The 17,993-nt window shown below is 40.0% G+C and overlaps 1 protein-coding gene across 1 annotated transcript in view; it reads left to right on the top strand.

Annotated features, from left to right (window-relative positions):
* Positions 1-17,993, top strand: part of RTP4 (receptor transporter protein 4) — a 76,646-nt gene that overhangs the window by 37,462 nt on the left and 21,191 nt on the right. Inside the window, exons 2-3 of the transcript XR_004299817.1 lie at positions 13,725-14,000; positions 14,482-14,657. The gene's annotated coding sequence lies outside the window, so the exon portion shown is untranslated. The remainder of the gene's footprint in view (positions 1-13,724; positions 14,001-14,481; positions 14,658-17,993) is intronic.

Below are 17,993 nucleotides of genomic sequence, written 5' to 3'. Positions count from 1 at the left end.
TTTCATATGGTTCAATCTTATATATAAAATACATATTCTTTATGAGAAGTAAGTAAAAATGTAACAGGAAAATACAATAGAATGGGATACATAAAAATAGGAGAAAGTTTGTGCATGCTGAAAAACATACACAAAAGAGAGTTCTAACCAAGTTTCCAGGGGAGGAGGGCAGTCAGGGGAGACTTCTCAGGGGGAATGTTGAGACTTTTGGGATAGTGAGCAGTAAAGGAAGTTAATCATTGTGAGCCAGATTCAGTAAGTCAGGGAGGCTTTGGGTCATCACAAAGTAACAGATGCAGGATGTGTACTGCCACTAGAAATGAGTAGAAAACTGGGAAAAATATATGAAACAAAAAGCACTTTCAGACATTGGACAATAAACATCACAGGATCGTCATCCTTGGGAGCAGGAAAATAAACAAGGTGAATCCTTCAGTTGATTAAAATCAGTAAGTCTTAAGAGACTGAAATCATAGAGTATGTTCTCTATATAGAATTAAATTAGAATTTAAAACAGAAAAGTGTTTAAAAAATAAACAACATAGTTTTAAATAACTCTTGGGAAAAAAAAAGAAAAGAAATCTTGAAAATATCTTGAACTGAATGAAAATAAAATGACAACATATCAAAATCTGTGGGATGCAGGTAATGCAGTACCTAAAAGAAGTTGTGTAACTTTAAATGATTATGGTAGAAAATATTAAAAATCAAACGAGTGATTTCAGCTTCTGTATTAAAAAGATACAAAAAGAGGTGACAAACCTAAAGTAAGTGAAATAATAAAATAATAGAAATAAGGGCAAAAATTAGTCAAATAGAGAATGCACAAATAATGGAGAAAATCAATGAAAGCAAAAGCTAACTCTGTAAACATTAGGTCCTGAGCTGCAAGCAGACATCTTCGTCTAGAAGCCCGGAGATGAGAGCAACTCACAAAGGAGGTCTGCCCAGGGGAATGTATACCGGCTGTAGAGGCCCACAGCAATGACCTGCCACTCAGTGTGTCACCATCTTGATTGGCTTCTGTGACCAACATTTCAATAAAACTAGTAACTTCTATCTAACTTCATCAAGAAAAACAAGGGAGAAGACCAAATGATCCATGTGAAGAAGGAAAGAGGGGGCATTATTCCAGATTCTACAGTTACTAAAAGGATAATAAGAGTTATTATGAACAACTTTATTCCAAAAAATCCAATGTCTGATATGAAATAAAAGAAGGTTTTGAAAAAAAATGTCAAAACTGACTTGAGGAAATAAAAATTCTAAACAGTCCTAAATCTACTTTAAAAAAAAATTAGATTTCTTATTAAAAACATTCAACAAAGAAAAATCCCAGCCCAGATAGCTTCTCTGGTGAATTCTTTCAAACATCTAAGGAAGAAATAGTAACAATCCTACACAATGTCTTTCAGAAAATAAAGAAAGCAATAATATATTATTCTGCCACTAGACAACAAAATTAAAAGAACTACTAGCATCACTGTTTGGATCCTGCCTTCCTACAAAAGTCCTACAACATCTACAAATCCAAGAGAAATGAAAACATGTTCTCATAAAAATGCTTGTATGTAAATCTTTATAGAATCTTTATTTATACTAGATACAAACTGGTAACAATCTAGATATACACCAGTCAAAGAAGGGATAAACAAATTGTGATACATACATATGGTAAAATACTACTCAAATGAAAAGGAAAAATTGCAGAGAGATGTAACAACACAGATAAATGTAAAAAACATGACACTGAGTAAAAGGAGCCAGACACAAAAGAGTATAGATGTATGACATTCCATTCCCGGAAAAGTTTGGAATAGGTAAAACTAATCTATGAGCAGATCAGTGGTTACCTGACGTCAGTTGTGGGGATAATTGGCTATGAAGAAGGATGAAGGAACGGATTTGCTTGTGGAAATAGTCTATATCTTGGGCACCTGGGTGGCTCAGTCGGTTAAGCGTCTGCCTTTGGCTCTGGTCGTGATCCTGGGACCCTCGGCAGGGAGCCTGCTTCTCCCTCTCCCTCTGCAGCTCCCCCCTGCTTGTGTTCTCTCACTCTCTCTCTGTCAAATAAACAAATACAATCTTTAAAAAAAATTTAAAAAAAAGAAATAGTCTCTATCTTGATAGAGATGATGTTTCATATGTATACACAATTGTCAAAAACTCATCAAACTATATAGTTAAAATGGCCACATTTCAGTACATGTAAATTATATCTCAATAGAATTGGATTAAAAAAATAAGTCAGAGAAATGGGTGGAAAAGAAATGAGGGAGAATGATATCCAAGTTGTCCCTAAAGTTTCAACTGAAGAAACTCGGTGGATGGTGGTTTCCCTCACTATTCTGGGAGGAAATGCTGGAACAGAACCAGGTTTGAGATGAGGGAAGAATACCGGTAGAGCAGGACTGAAATGCTAAATTAAAGGTGCCTATGGCAGTGGTGCATGGTAAAACATTTCTCAGGAGGAAAGGAAATGGATGGGGATTTGTAGCATTTCCTGATTTTCATGCTATAGGTGCTTCCATCATATCTGATTTCAAGCTACCAATGGCTTAACAAGCAGCTCCAAAAAATTCTGGAAACTTAGCAACAGGCTCTGGCGATCCAGAAGGAGCTTGCTCTAGCATACCACTGCCTGTGAATCATCACAACAAATATGTGGAGCAAGAAGCTGTATAAAGGGAGGGGTTTGCTGGGGGAGGGGGAATGTAGTCATTAATGAATAGAGGGTAATAAAATCCAGGTATGTGGATGCAATTGGGGAAAGAATATTGAGGGAAAGATGCCTAGAACTGTACCTTAGGCATGTTGGTTTTAAAGCTCAACTAGAGGAGAATGAGCAAGTAGAAAAAGGTGAGAAGGAGCAGAGACTCAGGATGACAAACAGGGCAGCATGGTGTCAAAGGAGCTAAAGGACAGAGCCAAGAGGTGGTTAGGAGTGTCAAATTCACCTAAGTTACTTAAAACAAAGACTAACATTTTATGGTATGGAGTTGATGGTGACCTTTAAGAACACAGTTTCAGTGGAGCTTGGAAGTAGAATGGACTGCAGACAGATGCTTTCCTCTAGAAGCCCAGAGGTGGAATAGCTCATCAAGGAGGTCCGCTTAATGGAACATATACAGGTCTTTCTCAACTTACAGTGGGATTACATCCTGACAAACTCATCATTTAGTTGAAAATATTGTAAGTTGAAAATGCATTTAATATATCTAACTTAGCAAACATCATAGCTTAGACTTGCCTACCTTAAATGTGCTCAGAACACAGCTGGGCAGAATCATCTAACACAAAGAATATTTTATAATAAAATAGTGAATATCTCATGTAATTTATTGAATACAGTACTGAAAGACAGAATGTCTGTATGGGTACAGAATGGTTGTCAGCATATCAGCTGTTTACCATCATGATCCTGTGGCTGACTGGGAGCTGTGGGTTCTTTACCCCTGTCCAGTATTAGAAGAGAGTATCATGCATATCACTAGACTGGGAAAAGATCAAAATTCAAAGTTTGAAGTAGAGTTCCTATTGAACGTGTACAGCTTTTGCACCATTGTAAAGTGGAACCATTCTATGTCCAGGACTGTGTGTACTGGCTACAGAAGCCCATAGCTATGAACTGCCATGTTGGTGTATCACCACTCTGATCGACTGCTGTGACCAACATTAACTACCCTAACCAGAAACAGAAAGTGTCCTGAAACTGAAGCTAACATACCCAGGCCTAAAGTTTTATAGTCAAGCATGTCCCTAGAATCTGGAAGATCTCTGCACCTACTCATGGAAGAACTCCACCATGGACTTGGTTTCTCTGCTCCAAATCCCAACTATCTGCACCACCACCCTATCCTGAAGGAATCTTCCCTTCTCCTGCATGATCCATCAGCTCTAACCCTGGCCCATGTAGTCCTTTTTAAAAGAGGCAGTTCTGAATTTTCCACACTAGCTCTCATCAGTACCTAGCATTTCTAAACAGGGATTCAGTAAATACTTACTGGGTGAATTGATGAACCAGCCCTCTCTTCATCCATACTGACTTCCACATAGACAGGATCACCTGGGTCCTAAAATCGAAGGTCTATTCCTACACAAGTGCCACTGCAGATTTGTCCTGCCAAACCATGTTATCCTCCTCAGAACATCTCCCCAAAGCATGGATTCTTTTCCTGCTAAGACCCTATTCCCAAAGCACTATGATTACCCCAATACCTTGAAGAGCCACAGGTCACTGGAAAGGACCTAAGTTGTCCTAAGTGAGATGTTTGTACCCACTCATGGTGACTTGAAACTATAGGAGAAATATGACATTTATTCTTGGAGTTCTAGTTTTGCTCAAAGCTGCTTTAGTGGGAAAGATTACACACACACACACACACACACACACACACACACACACACACCCCTAAATAAGTATAAAAAATAAACACTATGATATACTATGAAATATAACAATAATAAATAAAGCATAAAGATAAAGCATGAGATTTCAAAGAAATTATGTTTGCACCATGTTCCTTTACTCTAAATTTTTAGGCCTCTTTCAACTCCTCCCTTCTACTCTACTCATATATCCACCCCTTTGTGCGGTATCCATATTCATTCTCCTTCGCCATCAGGGAGACTTGGATGAATAAGTTTGACAGAATGCTGGCGGCATATGCTGACAGGTGCCAAGGGCGGCATATGCTGACAGGTGCCAAGAACCAGGACATGACTTCCAGTACCAGATGCTCTGGCTTTTCTAAGCACCACCTGTCCCTAAGGAACCTGGAGGACTGTTGCTGGGCTTTTCCCAGAGGAGGAAGTTGTCAACACTGTGGTTTTACACTTTCATTTGCCATTCTTCATCCTTCATATCATCCTATCCATCTTCCACTTCTTCTGACTGCTCCCAGCCTACAAACAGCCCACAGTCCACTGCATACCCAAGAACCCAGACCCGGAAGCCAGAAAGGGAGCACAAGCAAAGAGACAAGGAACTTCCAGGTTTTTGCTGACTCCAGTACTAGCCTCACTCACTGCCTGAGTAACCAGGAGAGAGAATGGATATATGAGGAACCTTGACAGCATGCTCATGCTTCCATGCAACTCAGACCTTAACAAGGGCTTCTCAGAGCAGTTGGTGGAACACCAGACTGATTTATATAGTCTTATATATATAGACTCTAGGCTATATATAGTTCTTTGGTTTTGTTTGTTGTTTGTTTTTTAAAATATTTTATTTATTTATTTGAGAGAGAGAGAGAGCACGTGCATGCATGCGCGAAAGAGCATGAGTTGGAGGTAACAGCAGAAGGAGAGGGAGAAGCAGGCTCCCCACTGAGCAGAGAGCCCAACACGGGGCTCGATCCCAGGACCCTGAGATCATGACCTGAGCCAAAGGCAGACGCTTAACTGACTGAGAGACCCAGGCGCGCCCATACTTCTTTGTTTTAAGCATCACATGTTACGTCTATGAAAAGATGTAAGTAATAGACCCAGGAATTGAACAGTGCAAAACCTCTGTAGCTATAGGTGCTGGTTCTGGCTCCAACTTTCTAAAACCCTTGCTAGCCAGACCAACGCCCAGGTCTCTTACCAGGTGAAAGGAATTTGGACTGAAAGGACCATGAAAGTTTAGGAGAAAGGTCTTCCCTGCATTCTAGGAAGTTGACTCTGGTGGCCAAGTGGAGGGTAGATGAGAGAGATTAGAAGTTGGAGGAACAACTAGGATTTTATTATAATGAGTCAGTGGTTCTCAGTGGGCGTAATACTGCTTTTAATGCATGTTTTGAAATTTCGAGGGATCTTATAGTTTGCTACTGGTGTTCAGTGAACAAAAAGCTAAGAATGATAGACATCTTGCATTGTACAGGACAGCTACAAACAACCAAGAATTGTCCTGAATTCCACATAAAAATTGAATATCCCTTTTTATAGTAGTCAGAACCTGACATTTAACTCTGTTTTATGTATATACACACTAATGATATTTGAATCCTAATCCAATACACCTATACTGGTATGCATTTGTAATTATGGCACTCAAAGTATGCAAACATTTTACTACTTGATTATGTACTCTAGTTTACTGAAATATATTATCATTTTGTTGTAAATTACCTTCCTTTACCTCTCCATGTATTAAATGCAGGACATTATGTTGCTGTTTGTGAAATGATATGTGTTGATAGATTATATTATGCATGATTTTCATTTCCAAATGCTAGACAGGGCATAAAAATATTTTATTTTATTTACTTTTTAGAAAAAGAAGCTTTAGATCTAATGGTTTTGAAAATGACTGATTTAGGTGATAAATATCGAGAGCCTCAGCAGAGGACCGTGGAGTAGAAAAGGAAGTCACTGTGGATGTAGAATCAACAGAATTTGGAAAGTGATTAGATTCAGTGGGTTAAAATTAAGCTCTGTTTCAACTTGCCCTTCTGCAGGCTACATAAACCCAGAGCCATCATCTTTCTTGGCTTGCTTCACAAACCTTTCATTATCTTGGTTGGTGTCTCCAGAAGTATTTCTTTGAGTTTCCAAATGGTGTTCAGTAATAGATTCTCACATGGAGCTTAACTGTATTGAAATGAGGAGCCAGGACTCCCAATCACAAACAAATATTCATGCACTAGTCCACAGATCTGACATCTACATGGATACACAGATGTAACAGACATTATCAGTAGCTTGAAAATATCCCCTTACTTTCTATAGATGCTGAGCAACTTGTACCTGCCAACACTTGCATTTCTTACACAGCCTGCTTTGGCCACTGAAAGAAGATGGAAAGGCTGGAGTTAATGAATCTCTCCATCTGCCAAACAGGCCTCAACCAATAACTGACTGGGGTTGGTGTATAAATACCCTTCTCTTACAGTAGGTGGATATAGTCAAAGAGCACAGGCCTGGGAGACAGACCTGGGTTCCAAGCCCAACCTGTACCAACTCACCATCTGACTTTAGGCATGTTTCTCTCTCTCTCTCTCTCTCTCTCTCTCTCTGTCAGCTTCAATTTTCTTACCCTTAAAATAAAGGATTTTGACTATATTAGCATTTTCCAGAATGTGTTCATTGGAAGAACGCTGAAATTTGGGGAATGTTAATAGTTGTCATGGGGAAAAGATGAGAGAAGAAAGTAAGTTCCCGGTCTGTAAACTGTGGTCATCTCTAACTACTTCTCAGGACTGTGATGAAGTAGAAGTGGAGGGCCTCTCCCAGTGCCTGACATCTAGTAGGCTTGCAGTAAATGGTGACTGATTTTTAAATCCAAAGAAGGTAGCTCATACTCCATGCTGAATACATCATCATTAGGCAAGGGTTCTTAACTTGAAGTCCATGCACTCTCTGAAATTGTAATAAAAGTTGGATACCCTGTGCTCCTGTGCCTTTTTCTGGGGTAGATTTCCTAGATTTAATTAGGTTCTTAGACTCCCTAAAAGATTAGCCTTGTCTTAAGCCATTTGTTCTTATCAGTTGTTTTAAAACGTAACAGCAAACCATTATTTTCTGGTTTTAATGATCAATCAACAAACACTTAGTAAGCATCTCATCTCCCTTTTCAGAGACTACTCCGTCTTTGTGCAGTGGTCAATTGGGGGAATTCACTGAGAATTTCTGAGACATGAATGCAAAATGTGTAAGTGACATGCAAATGTAAGAATTCAGTTGATATAAGAATAAAAATTGATGGATTAAAAAAATTCTGGGTTTCACAAGGAACTGTATTTTTATTTGGACAGAAATAAAGGTGTTTTTTTGTATTATTTATTTATTTATAATGCTGGCCGGTTTGATGGACACATGCTATATGTTAGAATGGGGTGGGATATTCCCTAAATGGATCAGAACAACTGGGCTATCATTGAATATGTTCCCTTTACCCTTCTCTCCCAGAGCAGTAGACAGACTATGGGTCTTGGGTTCAAATGCTTTGCCCCACTGTCAGAACATTAATTGGATCAATGTGTCCTGGTGTTTATTTGGAGAAGATGTTCACTGTATTTGCCTGTGATATCTCAACAGTCTACACAATCCTTTCCCATTTGCAAGGCCTCAACAACAATTCTCCAGGATGTTGGGAGACCTACTGTTATCTCAAACCAGGTGTAACAGAGCTCTCTCCACATGAGTCAACTTCAAGGAGAAGGGAACAACCACTGGGGATGTTTCCAGCTCTGGTTTTCTCAGTCTTTCTCTCTTTGGGAAGCCTAATCTTTGGTTGTTATTGCCAATTGTTGTGACCACATTTGAGAGTGTGTGCAAGGCTCTGTGCGGGGGAAGTATAGGGAGGCAGGAAGGAAAGGGGACAAATTGGCAGAAATGTTTTCAAAAGATGCCTGTTTTCCTAATTACTTAAGCTCACCTGGTTTTGTCAACATCAAGAGAGGCATAATTTTCTTGTTTTTAAAAAACAAATTATGCCTGGGTAGAAAATAAGTGCATTATCATGAGTAAAAGGAAAATATATTGTCAAGATAATTGCTATGGGAGGTAGAATCCAGTTTCAGGAAACTCTTTTGCACTTCTTACAGGTAGAGAATAGTCTTTTATCAGAACAAACTAACAAATATCATTGGTACAATGGCCTCTGCTATACTTTACCAGTTAAAATTCCTAGTTCAGTAGGTTTTCATATTTTTTTGTGAATATTGGACTCCTTTTAATACCTTTTTAAAAATTGAGGACCTTAAAATGCTAGTCATTTTTTAGTAACCATGAAAGGGAGAAAATATAAAATAGTATTCCAGTTATCTATTGCTGCTTACCAAGCAATCTGGCAGTTTAAATCTTCAAATTTGGTGGTTCAAAACAACACCCTTGGTTTTTCAGGGGTTGGCAAGGACAGTTCATCCCTGCTCCACATAGTGGAGCACAGGTAGCTTGAAGACGGGGAGGCCAGAATCGTTAGTGCTCTCAGACATGCCCATGTCCAGATGTTGGTACCCATTGCAGGACCACAGCTGGGGCTGTCACCCATTACATCTATACATGGCCTCTCTGTGTGGGCTCTTTGTTTTCTCATGGCATTGCAATTGAGTTATAAGAGAAAATGTCCCAAGAGGACCAGGTATCACCTGTGTTGCCTTTTAAATGTGGCTCAGAAGTCACAGAGCTCCATTTCTGCTCCAGTGACAAGCCCACCCAGAATTAATGGGTACAGTGTCAATGTTGCATAGTAAGAAGAACGTGTGGGATCAGAGTTATTGTTGTGGCCATTTTGAAAAATATGATCTTCCACAAATAGCAAAAAAGCTCACATTAGGTAATGCTTTTAAGTGACTGTATGAATGAGCCTATCATCCCTGGTAATGATACCTCCATGTCTAGGGATTACTAAATGTCAATGAGCATCTCTGCTCTAGAATAAATGCAGGTAAAACACACTCCAACAGAGTCAAAGCAATTGGTCATGGCTTGAGGCCCTGACCATGCCATGCTTCTGCCCCCAGGAGATGGACCTTCTTGGCTTCTATTGAGAGTAACTTCCAGACCACTCCATATTCTGATCTTCTCCAATCTTTCTCCTACATGTAGTTTATCCCTCATTTAGGCAACAGCACTTCTTTTTTTCTGAAAATACATGCCTCTTCACAAAGCACACCACCTCGCAAACCAACTCTAGCTCCATATGCCTGTAGAAATAACAAAACATAAGCAGCTATCATGTTTAAGCAATAAATGCCAAACACCGAGCTGAGTGCTTTACAGGCATTAACTACATTAACCATCACTGGGATAATAAGACGGTTTGTGACATTATCCTATTTTAAAAACTAAAAGAACAAAAACCCCTGAGGTTTACAATAAACTTATCCAAAATCTCAGCTAGTAAGTTATGGACAGGGTCTCACGGAGACCTTGCTTTTAATCATTATGATCTATGGGTTCCTGTATAGGATAAACCAATCTATTTAATGTGACATTCATGAGTTAGACCCTATTTTTTAGTTTCACATTGTTAGAGTTTTCCTTCACCCTCATAGAACATATATAACAGTCATCTAGTGTTTCTTATTATACACACACACTTTATTCTTTGTTTGTTTGATTAATGTATCTTTCTACTTTCCAACTAGCAAAATAGAAATTCCCTGCTTAAATGCCATCTCCTCTAGTTAACCTTTCCCGACTTCCTCAGATAGTTAAATATTCCTTCCTCTTATTTTCTATGACACTCAGTACATTCCTCTATGAAAGCTCCTCTGACATCATTGAACTTATTTGTGTAACTGTCTGTTCCACCAGATAATAAGGCCGGGGATGTGCTATTTGTAAAGCCTCGAAGAGTAACACAGTGCTTGGTACCAAATAGTCATATATTCTGTTTGGTGGAATGTCTGTTTCCTGCCATGATGGAGTAACAGATACCACCCTAGCTCTTTTGTAGTAAATAACTATAAACCTAGACAAATTATATAAAATAACTCATTTCTGATGTGAACAAAAGGCAGTACAGGACTGTGATCTCTGAGAGATGAGAAACGAACAAGGTCATCCTCATGATTAGTGTTGCTCTCTTTTAGAGGCATGTTTCAGACAGTAGTGCAGAGAAGGGGGGCCCCCCTGCCCCCGACCACAGCTGCCTCACAGAGCTGAAAAGCCAGGGATCAGAACTCAGAGCCACTAAGGCAGCTAGAATTTCTGGGACAGGGTAAGTGGGAGAAAGGAGCTAAGTACAAAAAGAGCTCTAAAAATCTGCTTGGGGACCCCCTTGAGCTTTTAGCTGAATACTAACCTGTGTATGTGCAGAGAAAAATGGCATGAAACTGGACTGAAAACATCTACCAGAGGAAACAACTATGGGGAGCTGGGATCTAAACAAATACCAAAGTTTTCACAGGGCCGGGGGACAGCATTTTAGCCAGCAGAATAGAGAGTCTTTGCATGAACATTCCAGAAATTAAATAAAACCCACAGGAAGGCAGCACCTTAGGAACAGAATTAGTCTAACCTTAAGGTAATAGTCATTCTAGACTGGCCCATTAAAAATTTCTAAACAAACCTTGAAAAAACTATGTTGATAGTTGAGCAATTTAAATGTCTGCTGGAATAAAACACTAAACTCTCTTATGAAAGAAGATAAAATCCTTAAAAATGTAGTATCCTAATGCCAAACATACAATCAAATTTGCTAGACTTGTAAATGAGCATAAATACATGATCTATAATCAAAAGAAAAAAAATCAGAAATAGAGAAACAAGAAATGAGAAAGATGAAATTTGCAAACAAGAACTTTAAGACTGCTATTATAATTCTAATAAATAATTTAAAGGAAAACATTAACGTAACGAATAGGGAATCTTAAGAAAGAAAGAAAAACTTAACATAGAAATGAAAATTCTAGAAATAAAAAATACAATATTTGAAATGAAAAGATCATGGGATTTAACATCAGATTAAATAATGTGTAAGAAAGATTGATGAACTTGAAGGCAGAACAACAGAGAGTATGTAAATGGCAGCACAGAGAGATAAAATGTTGGAAGAAAATGAACAGAATCTCAGAGACAATAGTCTTGTGGTACAATATCAAGGAGTCTAGTGTATGCATAACTTGAGTACCAGGGGGAGACAACAGAGAGACAATATTTACAGAAATAATGATTGAAAAAAATTTAATGACATGGAAAAGATAAGCTCACAGATGGAAGAAGCTCAGTATACTTCAAGCAGGATAAACACATACACAAACACCCCACTCCATACTGTATTCTAATCACATTGTTGTAGGCCAAGATGTGTTAAACAAATTATTAAAAAGAATCTTAAAAACAGCTGAGGTGGGGGAGGCGTGAAGAGAGGAAGACATATTACAGGGAAACAAAAGAATAACTATAAAAATGACCACTGGTTTCTCAATTCACAACAGAGAAAATTGGAACAACATCCTTAATGCACTGAGGAAAAACCTATTCACCTAGAAATCCATATCCAAAGCAAATATTTTAAAAAGGAAGGCAAAATGAAAACCAGTGAAAGCTGAGAGAATGCGTCACTAGCACTCTTGTGCTAGGAGAACTGTTAAGGAAAGCTCTCCAGGCCGGAGGAAAACGATACTAGATAAAATGTGTCTGTACACCAATTAGCTGTGTATATAAATTATACCTTATTATGAAACAAGTCTTGCTTCTCAGGCTGCTCTTCAGATTTCAGTACTTAGTCAACCCTCCTTAAAGAGAACTGTATTTTTCAACAAGAGGGTCCTTAGCTGGCTGGCAAGACCAAGGCCCTATCTGCCTTCTCTACAGGTCTTCCTCAAACTCTATTCCTTTCAAAAAGATAAGACAATAACAAATGCTGGTGAAGATGTGGAGAAAAGGGAGCCCTTGTGCACTGTTGCTGGGAATGTAAACTGATACAGCCACTATGAAAAACAATATGGAGGAGCTTCCTCAAGAAATTAAAAGTAGAGCTACCATATGATCCAGTAATCCCACTTCTGGCTATATTTCCAAAGGAGGCAAAATCATTATCTTGAAGAGATATCTGCACCCATGCTCGATGCATTATTCGTAATAGTGAAGGTATGGAAACTACCTAAGTGTCTGTCAACAGATCAATGAGTGAAGAAAATGTGACATCCACACAATGGAATGTTATTCAGCCTTAAAAAAGGAGGATATTTGGGATAACATGGATGAAAGTGGAGGGCATTATGCTAAGTGGAAAAAGCCAGACAGAACAAGTTAACTCAATGATAGGGGAACTCTTTCCCAGTGTATATGTATATCGAATCATGACATCGTACACTTTAAATATCTTACAATTGTATTTGTCAATTACACTTCAAAAAAGCTGAAATAAATTCTGCTCCTTTCTCCCTACAAAAACCTCTCAACCCCGGAGAATTAACAGGGTACACGCTCAAAGGCTGGTGGTGAATTCAGCAGTTTGAGGAATTTTTATTTAAAACAAAAGTGTTTTCTTTTGGGTCTCAGGATTGGGTCTGCTGAAGATCTAGAAAGCTATGGCCCAAATCTGCCCTTTAGCTGGGAGTTTCTCAGTAAATCAGTTCCTTTCCCACCCTCCTCACAAAAGATTAGAGGTTTGAAAGCCAGAGCAAATGTGTCTCTGCCAGGCTTTTCAGCGTTTCACTTAGTCTGTGCCTTGCTGAGGGCAGTACGCCATTGCCTGAACTTTCTACCCCACCAGCCCAAACGCACCATGTAGGGTAAAGGGTTTTAAATTATTGTTGATAAGGGACGCCTGGGTGGCTCAGTCAGTTAAGTGTCTGCCTTTAGCTCAGGTCATGATCTCAGGGTCCTGGGATCGAGTCCTGCGTCAGGCTCTCTACTCAGCAGGGAGTCTGCTTCTCCCTCTCACTCTCCTCTATGCTTTCCCTCTCTCTCAAGTAAATAAATAAAATCTTAAAAAAAAATTATTGTTGATAAAGTAATTCCAACAAGAGCCTTTTATCTTTATAGTGAAGATTCTACTTTTGGAGAATGGGGGTTACTGTGTTTGGTTTGTGTGGATTAAGGAGGGAGGCACTCAGAATGAGATTTATTTTGCAAATGGTATTATCAATGTTTGAAATATCATTAGAGGAGTGAACCTAGGAAGGAATCCACCTTGCCTTTTCTTCACAAGTCTTTATGGTCTTGTCAGAAATATTATTTCATATTTTTTAGTTGACCAGGAACTTTCCTACTCATGTTTGCATGTAAGCTTTACAACATTACCCCATGAGAAAAACGAGATTAGGATTATTTTTCTCATTTTACAGGTGTGGAAACTAAGCTCAAAGTTTTGTCCAACAGAGCTAGAACTAAACCCTGGGGCTTCGAGGTACCCAGTTCATTATTGTTGCCATGACACTGGTTGGCACACGTCACTTGGGTTGAGCTCTGGCCTGCCTCTCTCTGTGAACTGACACCCTGGGCTTGCCTCCAGACTGGAAGAGCCCTTTCCTTGCCAAGCCCCAACTACCAGCTTCCTTCCAGTTCTACGTCACAGCGCTGGACTCTGGAGGAGCCTGATGATCCCATATAGCTTTTCCCAGGTAAGGAACACAAATGTGGAATCACGATGTCTTTTTTTTTTAATTTTTATTTGTTTTTTTTTAATTTCAGTATAGTTAACACACAGTGTTATATTAGTGTCAGGTGTACAGTTGAAATCATTATTTCTTAATCATAGCTCAGCTGCCTTCTTGGGTGCTTGATTCTGGGCCACCCTAAGTTATATGTTGCACCTAAATTTGGTGCCTTCTCACTGGGCCATCGTAACGCAACCCTCCTCTCCTGACCCCTAAAGCTTGACCACCTTCTCATTGGTTTCTCATGTCTCTGAATAGCACAGAATAGGAGAGTTCCTTTAAAAGAGTGACAGTCAAGGTACAAACAGCAGATCAGAGTTCAATTCCACACATGTTTTCTGTGTGTTTTCAGCCTCCCTCGTCTGCCCCATCCTCTAAATAGCCCATCTCTAATCTCAAAATGAGATTCATTCACGATGTGTTCCTTTGGATGCTTTGCAAACAGAGTGAAGTTGAGAGGCTGCAGTGCCCAGATTCTACCAATTCATAAATCTGGAAAGATATGAAATGATCCCAGGTTCTGGGAAGACAAATGGCTTACTGAAGATCACTCAGCAAGCTCGTGGCAGGATTAAGGCCAAGATTCTTTCCATTGCTCCCATAGTGTCTCTTCTTTCCCCGGTAAGTTTCGGAGTCAAGGAGCAATGATTCTGTTGGGAGATTGTCTGTCAGTTAAGGTTCAAATTGAAAGAGGAAAGAATGACCTGCCCTCTGGTTGAACAGGCTCTATTTCTCAAGGGAAGACCCTACATGTAGGTATTCCTGAAGTTTCATTCTTTTGAGGATGTTTAAGTACATGTTACTCATCAACCACCCTTTGTTTTCCCTTGGAAATATTTTTGCTGAGTTCCTTTTTCTTTGCTTTGAAATATGGTTCCTGTATGCAGTTAAACCCTAAAGAGTTTGTTGATGGAATTTCTAAATATTGTTTTCCAAGTATTTTCTACTTCTGAGCTCTCCTCTTCCAGTGAGGGTGGAGATGTGGAGTTCAAAACAAGAAAACTCAGTCTTGGGAGCCTCACTGGATTTCTTTAAAAGAGAAAATCAGCACAACCTTTGATGAGCATGTTGCAAGGTTTAATTGCCCCCTTAGAATGTTGGTGAAAGGCACTGTAATGAGTACACATCAATCCTGCAGGCTTTCTTATAAGGAAATTTCAAGAGGGTCCACCTGCTTCTGTAAGGAAGTGGCACTTTCCTATGGGGCCAAACACACCTCTTAGCATTTCATGAACCTTTTCTGAAGGGAAGAGAGAGACAGTTCATCTCGGCAGCAGATCTGTTGCAGGCAGTAAGAGGCCAGTGGGGACTTGAGTGTTGCCCATTACAGTTATTATTATTACTGTTGTCATTATTATGATTATGTTTCAGGTTCACTTAATGGTAACAACAGGGCCAGGCCCCAAAAAGAGACTCAAAAAAGATCTAATCTCTGCCCAGAGGCCTCATTTTTTTTTTCTTTTTTTTAAAGATTTTATTTATTTATTTGAGAGAGAGAGAGAGTGAGAGAGAGAGCGCAAGAGGGGGTAGGGTTAGAGGGAGAAGCAGACTCCCCGCCGAGCAGGGCGCCCGATGTGGGACTCGATCCCGGGACTCCGGGATCATGACCTGAGCCGAAGGCGGTCGCTTAACCAACTGAGCCACCCAGGCGCCCCAGAGGCCTCATTTTGGAGCCAGATGTTTTTCTAGTAACCCATTCTCACTGGTGCCTCTTTTGGGTATGTGTCTGTGTGCTCTGACCAGCCTGGCCACACACACGTCCATAAGCTGCACACACAGAGGAAGTGTCTCACTCACATACACTTTACTGCCGCTCTTGATAAACCAGAGCCTCTTTTCAAGATAACATGACAGATTTATTGACATAACTCTGAATACTCAAGCAGGATTTAGAGAACCTAAGAAATGCCTGGTGTTGGAAGTGACCTCGGAGAGCCAACAACATAGTGCTCCAATCTGCCCTTCAATCACTCCTCTTGCCTGTTCCTGAATATTCCTGATGTTAGAGAACTCAGCACCTAATAAAGCAGTCCATTCCGTTCTTAAACAGTTCTGCCAGAAAGTTCTTTCTTTCGTTAGTGCCTTAGGTGTCTGCTCAGTCACTCTCTTTCTCCTTCCAGAGAGCAAGCAGTATTCTCTAATCCATGCAGATGTCTTCTTCTCTTTGCTCATGGCTCTTCCCTTTCTGGAGTGCTCCCTAGCATTGGGGGGCTCTCTTATTGTCTCTGGCTTTTCTGTGGTTGGCCTTCATGTCCCTGAAGTTCTTGCTCCAGTAAATGGGCTGATGCTTAGTAAGTCTCCCCAAAACTTAGTGGCTTAAAACAAAAACAAATCATTATTTGTTATGATTCTGAGTATTGGTTGGGAAGTTGTTCTGCTGGTTTCTCTTGGGCCCCAATGTGCATTTAGCTGGAAAGTTGGGCTGGTAGAAAAGGACAAGGTGACCTTACTCTCATGTCCAGCAATGAATGGTGACAGTTGCCTGGGATTCCTTGGCTTTCCTTCACATGCCCATCCTTTCTTCACTGGGCTAAACTGGTAATGTTCCATGGTGGCCGCCAGGCAGTTTTCCAAGGGGGTGTAAAGGGAGCTTCCAGGGTCTCTTAAGGCCTAACTTTGAAAATAGCTCATTGTTTCTGCCTCATTTCTATTGGCCACAACAAATCACAAAGCCAACCAGCTTCAGGTTGGGGAAATAGACTCCATCTCTTGATGGGGTGTAGCTGGTTCTTCTTTTTAGCAACACCCTGTCTGCCTGATTGCAGAGGAGGTACATAGAGACAGTAGAAGGTACAGATGGGCACAAGGGAGTCCCCTCCTCTCTTGCCACTGTTTCTGCATTTTCTCAAGACCAGTATCTCTGGATGTATGGTTACATATAACCTTCTTTTTCTAGAGACTTTTGATGATTTTGGTAGAGAATTATACATAGAGAGGAAGAAAGTATAATTATAGCAAATGGGAATATTGCATTAACTCCAAAAAAAATAATAATAAAGGGACTTAAAGATGTGAAGATCCTCTGTGGCCACTTTTGAGCTTTCAGCCTAGATCCTCTATCTTCAGATTTGACCATTTCCTCCTCTCTCATATCAGGTGTCTCATTGTTCAAAGGTCTTCATCCAAATTTCCACCTCAACCCCACTTCCTTCTAGGAAAAGTTACCTCTTCATAAAGGAAGATTTTTTTCCCCAAGAGCCTTTGCCCTTTCCTGATATAAAATGACTTAAGTCTTAATTACGTGGTCCTAGCACTCCAAGCCCTCATAATGTTGGTCATCAATCAAATTTCATAGACAGGCAGGCACAGGATGGGTGCTGGATCCCCAGGGGAAGCTGAACGTGGAGTTGCCTTTTGAGGGTTCCCTTTCTCTATTCCCTTGTGAATGCTGAGGCTGAAAGTTCCTCTTAACAGGCGCCTATTAAGATAGGATAAGCTCCCAAGGACAAACATCAGTTGTGTGTGTGAGTGTGCATGTGTGTATCTGTGCAGGCATGTGTGAGTTTGTTTGTGAGGGTCCTGGGGATGGTTCAGATAAAATGGGTTTTACCCAACTAAAAATAGAATCAATTACTCATTTTAAAATGGAGTCAATGATCTCACTGATATGAGGAGTTTGAGAAACAAGACAGAGGATCATAGGGGAAGGGAGGAAAAAATGAAACAAGATGAAACCAGAGAGGGAGACAAACCATAAGAGACTCTTAATCTCAGGAAACAAACTGAGGGTTGCTGGAGTGGTGGGGGGTGGGAGGGATGGGGGGCCTGGGTGATGGACATTGGGGAGGGTGTGTGCTATGGTGAGCACTGTGAATTGTGTAAGATAGATGAATCACAGACCTGTATCTCTGAAACAAATAATACATTTTATGTTAAAAAAAAAAAAAAGAAGAAGATAGTAGGAAGGGAAAAATGAAGAGGGGGAAATCGGAGGGGGAGATGAACCATGAGAGACTA

The sequence above is a fragment of the Phoca vitulina genome, unplaced genomic scaffold, assembly GCF_004348235.1.
Source record: "Phoca vitulina isolate PV1807 unplaced genomic scaffold, GSC_HSeal_1.0 scaffold8, whole genome shotgun sequence".
NCBI lineage: Eukaryota > Metazoa > Chordata > Mammalia > Carnivora > Phocidae > Phoca > Phoca vitulina.
The sequence above is the reverse complement of the archived record's forward strand: the minus strand, read 5'-3'. Positions and strand labels throughout refer to the sequence as shown.